This window comes from Oncorhynchus clarkii, chromosome 30 (genome assembly GCF_045791955.1).
Source record: "Oncorhynchus clarkii lewisi isolate Uvic-CL-2024 chromosome 30, UVic_Ocla_1.0, whole genome shotgun sequence".
NCBI classification, from domain to species: Eukaryota; Metazoa; Chordata; class Actinopteri; order Salmoniformes; family Salmonidae; genus Oncorhynchus; species Oncorhynchus clarkii.
The window spans coordinates 34,778,300-34,792,777 of record NC_092176.1 but is presented as its reverse complement, the minus strand read 5'-3'; positions in this window follow the sequence as shown (position 1 = coordinate 34,792,777).

Sequence of the window (14,478 nt, the reverse complement as noted above, 5' to 3'; positions counted from 1 at the left end):
GAAGAAGAAGAAGACTGAAGGAGGAGAGAGTACTAGAATTGACTAGGTTTACCCTTTTATCTGTGGATTAATTGTCAGAGTAAAGGGTATTGTGTATTTCAGATAAAATAACAACCCAATGTTTATATCCCTGGACAAATTAGCTAGCAACAGCAAGCTATCTAGCTTAATTGTCATGAATGTTTCATACATTTCGAACTGTCCCAAATTAACATAATTGGTTCAGAGTTCATTTTGATATTTCAACCTGCATTTTCTGGTCGCGTCTGGTGTGGATGGACAAAATTAGCATACGTGTGATGGTGCGGTCTAGTCAGCATGTTAGCGACTGTTCTCTCTTACATCTTCGGCCGTTGTAGAAAAGATGCATCGTTAAAACACTTGTAAGCCTAAATTCCATTATTATCGGGAAACCAGGCCCTGGACCTTAATGGCACAGGTGGTGTGCTTGCATAACTGCAAGGGTTGCTGGTTTAAACCCTGGTCTACTGGCTGTTGCCTTCTAAAATCAGTTTTTGTCAAATATGGCTTCCCATTCAAAGCAATGTTTTAACTCAAAGCTAAACTGTTTTATGATTGACTTTTGAAGGTCTTAGCTTAGTCTCTGAATTTCCTAGAGACTTGTTTCTAGCCTGAACCTTTGCTGAGTTATGCATCATTATATACATTGGTTATCAGGGTTTGGGAGGGTGGTTGTCCACCGCTGCAACAACAAAAAACTAGGGGAAACACTGCAAATAGAGTTAGCTAGTACACATGGGCTAGCTGTCAAGTAACCAGCTTGGAACTGTTAAGTACAATCAACTAACATGGCCAGAGACCTTGGGATTAAATTTACATTTAAGAAATGTTTTGAAACAGAATCGGAGTATTGAATACACCCCTGGTATACCGTTATGTTGCTTAGCTAGCTAGCTACCTAGCGAATCAAAACAAATCCAGATTAATTGGTTTATCAAATCTGAAACAGCTCACTAATAGCAACCGACCCATTGTTCCAAGTTGGACAACTATCTATATGCGTTCATTGATTAACCTCAGCTTGAATAATTATAGCTATCTACAGTAGCATAGGTTTGATCTCATCCACTTCTTATGACTGCCTGGCTTCCTGGTGAACACACCCAGCTGTGTTGTTGAGTTGCTGAGAAACCATGCTGCTGGACCCGCATTGGGAATGAGCATTGTCAGAAATTCTACAAAAAGGTACCACATCATTGGTTCTCTATTGGCACGTAAGAGTGAACAATTACACATTTAATCAAAACTGTTGCACCTACAAACTTGTTCAGTACAAAAGGTGCCAAGTCTAATGGTCACTTTATGGACTCTCTAGTCTTGTTCTTATCCAACTCTTAGATCTTGAGCTTGGTTGGGGCAAGAAATTGTATTTTTTCTTATTGCTAACAATTCTGTTAAAAATCTGGTGTGTTCTCGGTGACTGCTGAACTGATCATGGCGAGAGACGGGGAGTGTATTCTGTACCTCCAATCAAGTTAATTTGCAAAGTTTTATTGACATTTGTGTCATATTGGCTTAGATGTGATGGTAACCATGAGCATCAACCAGGAGTATATTTTCAGCCCGACTACAATACTTGATGCGATCATACAACAGATTGCAACACATGCAATGAAGATTTATGACAAAATTTGAGCAAGGTTCAAATAATTTGTCTCTAACTGTCTATAACGATTCTCGTCCTCCTCTTCTAAGGTCAGAACGTGACAGTACCCCCCCCCCCCCCCCCAAAGGAGCGGACTCCGGCCGAAAACATAAACCTATAGGGGAGGGTCTGGGTGGGTGTCTTTCCATGGTGGCGGCTCTGGCGCGGGATGTGGACCCCACTCCACCATAGTCCTTCTCCGTCTCTTTACCCGCCTCCGTGGCTTCTTTAACGCGCCAACCCTCGCCGCCAACCTCGGACTGGGGACCCAAGCCACGGGTCCCGATTGGACGGGAGATTACGGCAGCACCAGACGGACGGGAGATTCCGGCAGCACCGGACAGGCGGGAGACTCCGGCAGCTCCGGAGTGAAGGGCGATTCCGGCAGTTCCTGGCTGACGGACGGCTCTGGCAGCTCCTGGCTGACTGACGGCTCTGGCAGCTCCTGGCTGACTGACGAGTCTGGCAGCTCAGGACAGACGGGCGACTCTGGCAGCTCAGGACAGACGGGTGACTCGGGCAGCTCAGGACAGACGGGCGACTCTGGCAGCTCAGGACAGACGGGTGACTCTGGCAGCTCAGGACAGACGGGCGACTCTGGCAGCTCAGGACAGACGGGCGACTCTGGCAGCTCAGGACAGACGGGGGACTGGCAGCTCAGAACAGACGGGGGACTGGCAGCTCAGAACACACTGGGGACTCTGGCAGCTCAGGACAGACGGGGGTCTCTGGCAGCTCAGGACAGACGGGGGTCTCTGGCAGCTCAGGACAGACGGGCGACTCTGGCAGCTCAGGACAGACGGGCGACTCGGGCAGCTCAGGACAGACGGGCTTCTCGGGCAGCTCAGGACAGACGGGCTTCTCGGGCAGCTCAGGACAGACGGGCGACTCGGGCAGCTCAGGACAAACGGGCGACTCGGGCAGCTCAGGACAGACGGGAAACTCGGGCAGCTCAGGACAGACGGGCGACTCGGGCAGCTCAGGACAGACGGGCGACTCGTGCAGCTCGAGCACCGAGCCTGCCCAACCCTACCTGGCTGAATGCTCCCCAAAGCCAGGCCAGTGTGGCGAGGTGGAATAGCCCGCACTGGGCTGTGCTGGCGAACCGTGGACACCATGCGTAGGGCTGGTACCCCGGCCCGAGGAGACGCACTGGAGACCAGATGTACTGAGCCGGCTTCATGGCACCTGGCTCGATGCCCACTCTAGACCGACCGATACGAGGCGTTGCAATGTATCGCACCGGGCTATGCCTGCGCACCTGGGACACCGTGCGCCTCACAGCATAACATGGTGCCTGCCCGGTCCCTCTCTCTCCACGATAAGCACAGGGAGTTGGCTCAGGTCTCCTACCTGACTTAGCCACACTCCCCGTGTGCCACCCCAAGACATTTTTGGGGCTGCCTCTCGGGCTTCCAGCCGCGCTGCCGTGCTGCCTCCTCATAACGCCGCCTCTCGGCTTTCGCTGCTTTCAGCTCTGCCTTGGGGCGGCGATATTCTCCCGGCTGTACCCAGGGTCCCTTGCCAGCCAAGATCTCCTCCCAAGTCCAGGAGTCTTGATCCCGCTGCTCCTGGGTACCAGACTGCTTGGTCCGGTTGTGGTGGGTGTTCCTGTAACGATTCTCGCTCTCCTCTTCTGAGGAGGAGTAGTAAGAAGGATCGGAGGACCAATGCGCAGCGTGGTAAGTGTTCATTATATTTATTTATAACTCAGAAAACTAAATAATAAAACAACAAAGAGAACGAAATGAAACCGAAACAGTCCTTTTCGGTGCATACATAAAACACAGAACAGAAAATAAACACCCACGAAACACAGGTGGAAAAAGGCTACCTAAGTATGATTCTCAATCAGAGACAACTAATGACACCTGCCTCTGATTGAGAACCATACCAGGCCAAACACAAAACACAACATAGAAAAACGAACATAGACAACCCACCCAACTCACATCCTGACCATACTAAAACAAAGACATAAATAAAAGAACTAAGGTCAGAACGTGACACTGTCATTAGATGTAATGTCAAGATCAGTCAACAGAATATAAAAAGACAAAATATTTTTGTTAGATATTATGAATATTCGGTATCAACATAATTTTTATTGATTATTTTCAGCATGGCCTCTCATCACAGTAACTCAAACATAATCTGAAACACCACTTCTATTTGCCTTTCAATTAGCATGTAATAATTGTGATGTTCACCCATATGGTACCTTTACAAATGCTAATCCCGGCTACGCCTTTCATCTCACACAATGTATGCATAATCATGCATTCAGACCCTATGAATTACATATGTGTGAATTATACCAGCCTTCACTTGCTGAGTCAGGCTATGCAGCCAACCCACGCATGGTTACTTTTCAGTGCACACATCAACATTAGTCACTGGGGCTTTGTGAATGTGAAAGACTGTTAATTTCTCTTTCTTGCATTTTAGTTATTTAGCAGAATCTCTTTTCCAGAGCGACTTACAGGAACAAAATATCTTGCTCAAGGGCACATCGACAGACTTTTCACCTTGTTGGCTCGGGATTGGAAATGGCAACATTTCTGCTACCTGCCGTTCCTTCTCCCTCACTTATTACTTCTTAGGTAACCTCGGTCAATGTGGTCCATGAAATTAAAACTGGGGTCCCTCTTTGCAATCGCACCATACAGAAACCTCCAGAATATTGGCTGTCAAGTAACAGACAGGCAATCAATCATGCACAAAGTCAGTGAGCTACAGTGAAGGATACTGAGGGTCCCTCCCGACCCCCATTTCTCCTTTAGGCATCATCTGGCTGGCTGCATGGCTGACAAGTGAGCAGCTATTGCATAACGTCCTAGCTAACATGGCTCTAGCAGCTTCTGCTCCGGTCCAATGGGAGAGAGGCAGCTAGCAGAGCAAAGAGAAGAGAAGCCAGAGATGAATAGATTACTAAGTATGTGTACTTTAAAGCCATGAGATGAAAAGTCAGTGTCCTCCTGTTGGGGGGAAAACAGATTTCAAGTTACCGGAGGAAGGATGCAGTCTGTGACAGAGAGCCCTGATCAGTGGCCGGGTAAACAAGGGAGATTACTGTGGAGATGGCAGCGGTGGGATGGGACGCTGTTATGACCGGTTTAGCAGCAGGCTTATTCAGACAGTTGGTTGGCACGCTGGATTTTACTCATCCAACCCCCTTCTCTCACCAATCAATCAATCAAAATGTATTTATAAGGCCCTTTTTACATGAGCCGATGTCACAAAGTGCTTTACAGAAACCCTGCCTAAAACCCCCAAAAGCATTCAATGCAGATATAGAAGCACGGTGGATAGGAAAACCTCCCTAGAAAGGCCAGAACATAGGAAGAAGCTGAGAGAGGAACCAGGCTCTGAAGGGTCCTTTTCTGGCTGTGCAGGATGGAGATTATAACAGAACATGGCCAAGATGTTCAAACGATAATACATGACCAGCAGGGTCAGATAATAATAATCACAGTGGTTGTAGAGGGTGCAACAGGTCAGCACCTCAGGAGTAAATGCTTCTACACCTGCATTGCTTGCTGTTTGGGGTTTTAGGCTGGGTTTCTGTACAGCACTTTGTGACATCAGCTGATGTAAGAAGGGTTTTATAAATACATTTGATTGATTGAGTAAATGTCAGTTAGCTTTCCATAGCCGATCATTCAGAGTTAGAGACAGCAGGTGCGGTAGAGAGAGCGTCCAAAACAGCAGGTCCGGGACAAGGTGACCCGTCCAGTGAACAGGTCAGGGTTCCATAGCCGCAGGCAGAACAGTTGAAACTGGAGCAGCAGCATGAACAGGTGGACTTGGGACAGCAAGGAGTCATCAGGCCAGGTCGTCCTGAGGCATGGTACTAGGGCTCAGGTCCTCAGAGAGAAGACAGAGAGAAAGAGAGAGAGAGAAAGAGAGAGAAAAAAATAGAGAGAAAAAGAGAAGACAGAATTAGAGAGAGCATACTTCAATTCACACAGGACACTGGATTAGACAGGAGAAATACTCCAGATGTAACAGACTGACTCTAGCCCCCCGACATATTGCAGCATAAATACTGGAGGCTGAGACAGGCGGGGTCGGGAGCCACTGTGGACTTGTCCGACGATACACCCGGACAGGGACAAACAGGCAGGATGTAACCCCACGCATTTTGACAAAGCACAGCCCCCACACCACTAGAGGGAAATCTTCAACCACCAACCTACTACCCTGAGACAAGACCGAGTATAGCTTCTGCTTGCTGCTGGTGAGTCTCTGATCCACCTCTACGCAGACGACAGCATTCTGTATACTTCTGGCCCTTCTTTGGACACTGTGTTAACGACCCTCCAGATGAGCTTCAATGCCAAACAACTCTCCTTCTGTGGCCTCCAACTGCTCTAAAATACAAGTAAAACTAAATGCATGCTCTTCAACCGATCGCTGCCTGCACCTGCCCACCCATCCAGCATCATTACTCTGGACGGTTCTGACTTAGTTAAAATATGTGGACAACTACAAACACCTAGGTGTCTGGTTAGACTGTAAACTCTCCTTCCAGACTCACATCAAAAAACTCCAATCCAAAGTTAAATCTAGAATTGGCTTCCCATTTCACAACAAAGCATCCTTCACTCATGCTGCCAAACATAGCCTTGTAAAACTGACCATCCTACCGATCCTCGACTTCGGTGATGTCATTTAGTACTATATCTCTTGACACAATGATGAAAATAATCATGGCCTCTAAACCTTCAAGCTGCATACTGGACCACTATTCCAACTAAACTACTGAAAGAGCTGCTTCCTGTGCTTAGCCCTCCTATGTTGAACATAATAAACGGCTCTCTATGCACCGGATTTGTACCAAACTCACTAAAAGTGGCAGTAATAAAGCATCTCTTTGAAAAGCCAAACCTTGACCCAGAAAATATAAAAAAACTATCGGCCTATATCGAATCTTCCATTCCTCTCAACATTTTTTGAAAAGACTGTTGCGCAGCAACTCACTGCCTTCCTGAAGACAAACAATGTATACAAAATGCTTCAGTCTGGTTTTAGACCCCATCACAGCTGAGACTGCACTTGTCAAGGTGGTAAATTACCTTTTAACTTTTATGGCTGCAGGGGCAGTATTGAGTAGCTTGGATGAAAAGGTGCCCATTGTAAACGGCCAGCTCCTCAGTCTTAGTTGATAATATATGCATATTATTATTACTATTTGATAGAAAACACTCTGAAGTTTCTAAAACTGTTTGAATTATGTATGTGAGTATAACAGTACTCATATTGCAGGTAAAAACCTGAGAAATTCCACTTCCTGTTTGTATTTTTTCTGGGGGTGGCAGATTTTCAACCTAGCTCTCATTGAAATTACAGCGAGATATGGATGAGTTTTCACTTCCTACGCCTTCCACTAGATGTCAACAGTCAATAGAACTTTGTCTGATGACTCTAATGTGAAGGGGGGTCGAATGAGACAGGAAATAGTCACCACTGCCACGAGTTGACCATGCTTTCACTAGGCGCGTTCACAGGGGAAGCACCTGCTTTCCACCGCTCATTTGAAATCATTCTCTCGTTATTCGAGATGTATGTAAACAACATTCTAAAGATTGATTCAGTACATCGTTTGACATGTTTCTACTGACTGTTACGGAACTTTTGTACATTTTGTCACGTTATAGTGGACGCGCTTTGTGACTTTGGAATTGTTTACCAAACGCGCTAACCAAAGTAGTTAATTGGACAAAAATAACGGACATTATTGAACAAATCAAGCATTTATTGTGGACCTGGGATTCCTAGGAATGCATTCCGATGAAGTTCATCAGGTGAGGAAACTTTTATCATGTATTTTCTGGTTTCTATTGACTCCAATATGGAGACTAATTGTTCTATTGTTCTGAGCGCCTTCTCAGATTATTGCATGTGTTGCTTTTTCCGTAAAGTTTTAAAACTTAAAAAAAAGTTTTAAATGCAACCGCTGACACAGCGGTTGCATTAAGGAGAGGTATATTGATAATTCCATGTGTATAACTTGTATTATCATCTACATTTATGATGAGTATTTCTGTTGAATGATGTGGCTATGCAAAATCACTGGATGTTTTTGGAACTAGTGAATGGAATGCTCCAATGTAAACTCAGATTTTCTTATATAAATGTGAACTTTATCAAACAAAACATGCATGTATTGTGTAACATGAAGTCCTATGAGTGTCATCTGATGAAGATTATCGGAGGTTAGTGATTCATTTAGTCTCTATATGTGCTTTTTCTCTCTCTCTCTTTGGCTGGTAAAATTGGCTGTGTATTTTAGTGAGTTGTTGGTGAGCTAACATAATCGTTTGTGGTGCTTTCCCCGTGAATCCTATTTGAAATCGGACACTGTGGTGGGATTAACAACAAGACTACTTTGAAAACGATATAAAATACATGTATGTTTGAGGAATTTTAATTATCAGATTTCTCTTCTTTTGATTATGGCGCCCTGTACTATCACTGGTTGTTGTTATATCGCTCCCGGTAACGGGATCTCAGCCATAAGAAGTTAATGGCATCAGACAACGGCTCTGCATCTGTCGTCGTGCTCCTAGACCTTAGTGCTGCTTTTGATACCATCGATCACCACATTCTTTTGGAGAGATTGGAAACCCAAATTGGTCTACATGGACAAGTTCCGGCCTGGTTTAGATCTTATCTGTTGGAAAGATATCAGTTTGTCTCTGTGAATGGTTTGTCCTCTGACAAATCAACTGTAAATTTCGGTGTTCCTCAAGGTTCCGTTTTAGGACCACTATCGTTTTCACTATATATTTTACCTCTTGGGGATGTTATTCGAAAACATAATGTTAACTTTCACTGCTATGCGGATGACACACAGCTGTACATTTCAACGAAACTTGGTGAAGCCCCAAAATTGCCCTCGCTAGAAGTCTGTGTTTCAGACATAAGGAAGTGATGGCGGCAAACGTTCTACTTTTAAAATCGGACAAAACAGAGATGCTTGTTCTAGGTCCAAACAAACAAAGAGATATTCTGTTGAATCTGATAATTAATCTTAATGGTTGTACAGTCGTCTCAAATAAAACTGTGAAGGACCTCGGCATTACTCTGGACCCTGATCTCTCTTTTAACGAACAAATCAAGACTGTTTCAAGGACAGCTTTTTTCCATGTACGTAGCATTGCAAAAATCAGAAACTTTCTGTCCAAAAATGATGCAGAAAAATTAATCCATGCTTTTGTTACTTCTAGGTTAGACTACTGCAATGCTCTACTTTCCAGCTACCCGGATAAAGCACTAAATAAACTTCAGTTATCGACTAGAACCAAAAAATTGGATCATATTACTCGAGTGCTAGCCTCCCTAAACTGGTTTCCTGTTAAGGCAAGGGCTGATTTCAAGGTTTTACTGCTAACCTACAAACCATTACATGGGCTTGCTCCTGCCTATCTCTCTGATTTGGTCCTGCCGTACATACCTACACATACGCTATGGTCAAAAATAATGGGCTGCAAAGGAGCAAAATATGTTAATAAATAAATACAGTAGGGGAAGAGGTAGTTGTTTGGGCTAAATTATAGATGGGCTATGTACAGGTGCAGTAATCTGTGAGCTGCTCTGACAGCTGGTGCTTAAAGCTAGTGAGGGAGATAAGTGTTTCCAGTTTCAGAGATTTTTGTAGTTCGTTCCAGTCATTGGCAGCAGAGAACTGGAAGGAGAGGCGGCCAAAGGAAGAATTGGTTTTGGCCGTGACCAGAGAGATATACCTTCTGAAGCGAGTGCTACAGGTGCGTGCTGCTATGGTGACCAGGGAGCTGAGATAATGGGGGACTTTACCTAGCAGGGTCTTGTAGATGACCTGGAGTCAGTGGGTCTTACGACGAGTATAAAGCGAGGGCCAGCCAACAAGAGAGTACAGGTCGCAGTGGTGGGTAGTATATGGGGCTTTGGTGACAAAACGGATGGCACTGTGATAGACTGCATCCAATTTATTGAGTAGGGTATTGGAGGCTATTTTGTAAATCAAATCAAATGTATTTATATAGCCCTTCGTACATCAGCTGATATCTCAAAGTGCTGTACAGAAACCCAGCATAAAACCCCAAACAGCAAGCAAAGCAGGTGTAGAAGCACGGTGGCTTGGAAAAACTCCCTAGAAAGGCCAAAACCTAGGAAGAAACCTAGAGAGGAACCAGGCTATGAGGGGTGGCCAGTCCTCTTCTGGCTGTGCCGGGTGGAGATTATAACAGAACATGGCCAAGATGTTCAAATGTTCATAAATGACCAGCAAGGTCAATTACTAATAATCACTGAACAGTTGAAACTGGAGCAGCAGCACGGCCAGGTGGACTGGGGACAGCAAGGAGTACTCATGCCAGGTAGTCCTGAGGCATGGTCCTAGGGCTCAGGTCCTCCGAGAGAGAGAAAGAAAGAGAGAAAGAGAGAATTAGAGAGAGCATACTTAAATTCACACAGGACACCGGATAAGACAGGAGAAGTACTCCAGATATAACAAACTGACCCTACCCCCCCGACACACTGCAGCGTAAATACTGGAGGCTGAGACAGGAGGGGTCAGGAGACACAGTAGCCCCATCCGATGATACTCCCGGAAAGGGCCAAACACACCCCCGGAAAGGGCCCACCCACTTTGCCAAAGCACAGCCCCCACACCGCTAGAGGGTTATCTTCAACCACCAACTTACCATCCTGAGACAAGGCCAAGTATAGCCCACAAAGATCTCTGCCACGGCACAACCCAAGGGGGGGGGGGTGCCAACCCATACAGGAAGATCACATCAGTAACTCAACCCACTCAAGTGACGCACCCCTCCTAGGAACGGCATGAAAGAGCTTCAGTAAGCCAGTGACTCAGTCCCCGTAATAGGGTTAGAGGCAGAGAATCCCAGTGGAGAGAGGGGAACCAACCAGGCAGAGACAACAAGGGTGGTTTGTCACTCCAGTGCCTTTCTGTTCACCTTCACACCCGTGGGCCAGACTACACTCAATCATAGGACCTACTGAAGAGATGAGTCTTCAATAAAGACTTAAAGGTCAAGACCAAGTCTGCGTCTCTCACATGGATTGGCAGACCAATCCATAAAAAACGGAACCTTGAGGAACACCAAACTTTACAGTTGATTTGTCAGAAGACAAACCATCCACAGAGACAAAATTATATCTTTCCGACAGATAAGATCTAAACCAAGCCAGAACTTGTCCGTGTAGACCAATTTGGTTTTCCAATTTCCGAAAAGAATGTGGTGATCGATGGTATCAAAAGCAGCACTACGGTCTAGGAGCACGAGGACAGATACAGAGCCTTGGTCTGACGCCATTAAAAGGTAATTTACCACATTCACACGTGCAGTCTCAGTGCTACGATGAGGTCTAAAACCAGACTGAAGCATTTCATATACAGTGCCTTGCGAAAGTATTCGGCCCCCTTGAACTTTGCGACCTTTTGCCACATTTCAGGCTTCAAACATAAAGATATAAAACTGTATTTTTTTGTGAAGAATCAACAACAAGTGGGACACAATCATGAAGTGGAATGACATTTATTGGATATTTCAAACTTTTTTAACAAATCAAAAACTGAAAAATTGGGCGTGCAAAATTATTCAGCCCCCTTAAGTTAATACTTTGTAGCGCCACCTTTTGCTGCGATTACAGCTGTAAGTCGCTTGGGGTATGTCTCTATCAGTTTTGCACATCGAGAGACTGACATTTTTTCCCATTCCTCCTTGCAAAACAGCTCGAGCTCAGTGAGGTTGGATGGAGAGCATTTGTGAACAGCAGTTTTCAGTTCTTTCCACAGATTCTCGATTGGATTCAGGTCTGGACTTTGACTTGGCCATTCTAACACCTGGATATCTTTATTTTTGAACCATTCCATTGTAGATTTTGCTTTATGTTTTGGATCATTGTCTTGTTGGAAGACAAATCTCCGTCCCAGTCTCAGGTCTTTTGCAGACTCCATCAGGTTTTCTTCCAGAATGGTCCTGTATTCGGCTCCATCCATCTTCCCATCAATTTTAACCATCTTCCCTGTCCCTGCTGAAGAAAAGCAGGCCCAAACCATGATGCTGCCACCACCATGTTTGACAGTGGGGATGGTGTGTTCAGCTGTGTTGCTTTTACGCCAAACATAACGTTTTGCATTGTTGCCAAGAAGTTCAATTTTGGTTTCATCTGACCAGAGCACCTTCTTCCACATGTTTGATGCGTCTCCCAGGTGGCTTGTGGCAAACTTTAAACAACACTTTTTATGGATATCTTTAAGAAATGGCTTTCTTCTTGCCACTCTTCCATAAAGGCCAGATTTGTGCAATATACGACTGATTGTTGTCCTATGGACAGAGTCTCCCACCTCAGCTGTAGATCTCTGCAGTTCATCCAGAGTGATCATGGGCCTCTTGGCCTCATCTCTGATCAGTCTTCTCCTTGTATGAGCTGAAAGTTTAGAGGGACGGCCAGGTCTTGGTAGATTTGCAGTGGTCTGATACTCCTTCCATTTCAATATTAATCGCTTGCACAGTGCTCCTTGGGATGTTTAAAGCTTGGGAAATCTTTTTGTATCCAAATCCGGCTTTAAACTTCTTCACAACAGTATCTCGGACCTGCCTGGTGTGTTCCTTGTTCTTCATGATGCTCTCTGCGCTTTTAACGGACCTCTGAGACTATCACAGTGCAGGTGCATTTATACGGAGACTTGATTACACACAGGTGGATTGTATTTATCATCATTAGTCATTTAGGTCAACATTGGATCATTCAGAGATCCTCACTGAACTTCTGGAGAGAGTTTGCTGCACTGAAAGTAAAGGTGCTGAATAATTTTGCACGCCCAATTTTTCAGTTTTTGATTTGTTAAAAAAGTTTGAAATATCCAATAAATGTCGTTCCACTTCATGATTGTGTCCCACTTGTTGTTGATTCTTCACAAAAAATACAGTTTTATATCTTTATGTTTGAAGCCTGAAATGTGGCAAAAGGTTGCAAAGTTCAAGGGGGCCGAATACTTTCGCAAGGCACTGTACATTGTTTGTCCTCAGGAAGGCAGTGAGTTGCCAACAACTTTTTTACAAATTTTGAGAGGAATGGGAGATTCAATATAGGCCAATAGTTTTTAAAATATTTTCTGGGTTCAAGGTTTGGCTTTTTCAAGAGAGGCTTTATACTGCCACTTTTAGTGAGTTTGGTACACATCTGGTGGATAGGGAGCCGTTTATTATATTCATCATAGGAGGACCAGGCACAGGAAGCAGCTCTTTCAGTAGTTTGGTTGGAATAGGGTCCAGTATGCAGCTTGAAGTTTTAGAGGTCATGACTATTTTCAGCAATGTGTCAAGAGATATAATAAAAAAAATCTTGAGTGTCTCCCTTGATCCTAGGCCCTGGCAGTGTTGTGCAGACTCAGGACAACTGAGCTTTGGAGAAATATGCAGATTTAAAGAGGAGTCCCTAATTTGCTCTCTAATGATCATGATACTTTCGTCAAAGAAGTTCATGAATTTATCACTGCTGAAGTGAAAGTCATCCTCTCAAATCAAATTAAATCAAACTTTAATTGCCGAATACAACAAGTTTAGACTTTACCGTGAAATGCTGACTTACAAGCCCTTGGGATAGGCGGGACGCAAATGTCTCAACTGGCCAATTGCCAGGGAAAATGCAGAGCGCCAGATTCAAATAAAATACTATAAAATTCAAACGTTCATTAAATCACACATGTAAGATACTCAATTAAAGCTACACTCGTTGTGAATCCAGCCAACATGTCAGATTTTTAAAATGCTTTTCGGCAAAAGCATAAGAAGCTATTATCTGATAGCCTGCACCATCTGCACCAGCAGTAAACAAAGGAGTTAGCATATTTCAACCCTGCAGGCGCTACACAAAACGCTGAAATAAAATATAAAACATGCATTTGACGAGCTTCCTTTTGCTCGATTAATTCCATCCATATATATCCAAAATGTCCATTTAAAAAGCGCGTTTGATCCAGAAAAAAACAGCTTACAAAAAACGCAACGTCACTACAAAATATTTCAAAAGTTGCCTAACAACTTTGCCAAAATATTTCAAACTACTTTTGTAAAACAACTTTAGGTATTTTTAAACGTTAATAATCGATCAAATTGTAGACTGTGTTCTGATCTGTGTTCAATACAGGAAAGAAATCAAACCAGCGCCACTTTTCACGTCTTGCGCAACTCACAAAAGTGTCCCCAGTTCCTAGTTGGCCTACTTCTTCATTGCACAAAGGAATAACCTCAACCAAATTCCAAAGACTGGTGACATCCAGTGGAAGCGGGTGGAACTGAAAACAGGTCCCTACGAATTATCCCTTGCCAATAACAAGTCAGGGAACAGAGAGAGGCAAAAAACAAAAATCTGAATAGTTAGTCCTCGGGGTTTTGCCTGCTACATAAGTTATGTTATACTCACAGACATGATTCAAACAGTTTTAGAAACTTCAGAGTGTTTTCTATCCAAATCTATGAATCGTATGCATATCTTATATTCTTGGCATGAGTAGCAGGAAGTTGAAATTGGCCACGCTATTTATCCAAAAGTGAAAGTTCTGCCCCCTAGCCCCAACAGTGCAGTATTTATATTAATATTTACCAGTAGGCTAAAATAAAAAGCAATCATAAAAAGTAGCACAATAAGAATAACAATAACGAGGCTATATACAAGGGGCACCGGTACTGAGTCAGTGTTCAGGAGAACAGGCTAGTTGAGGTAATCTAGGTGAGGGCAAAGTGACTATGCATAGGTAACAAACAAACAGCGAGTAGCAGCAGTGTACAATGAGGAGGGGG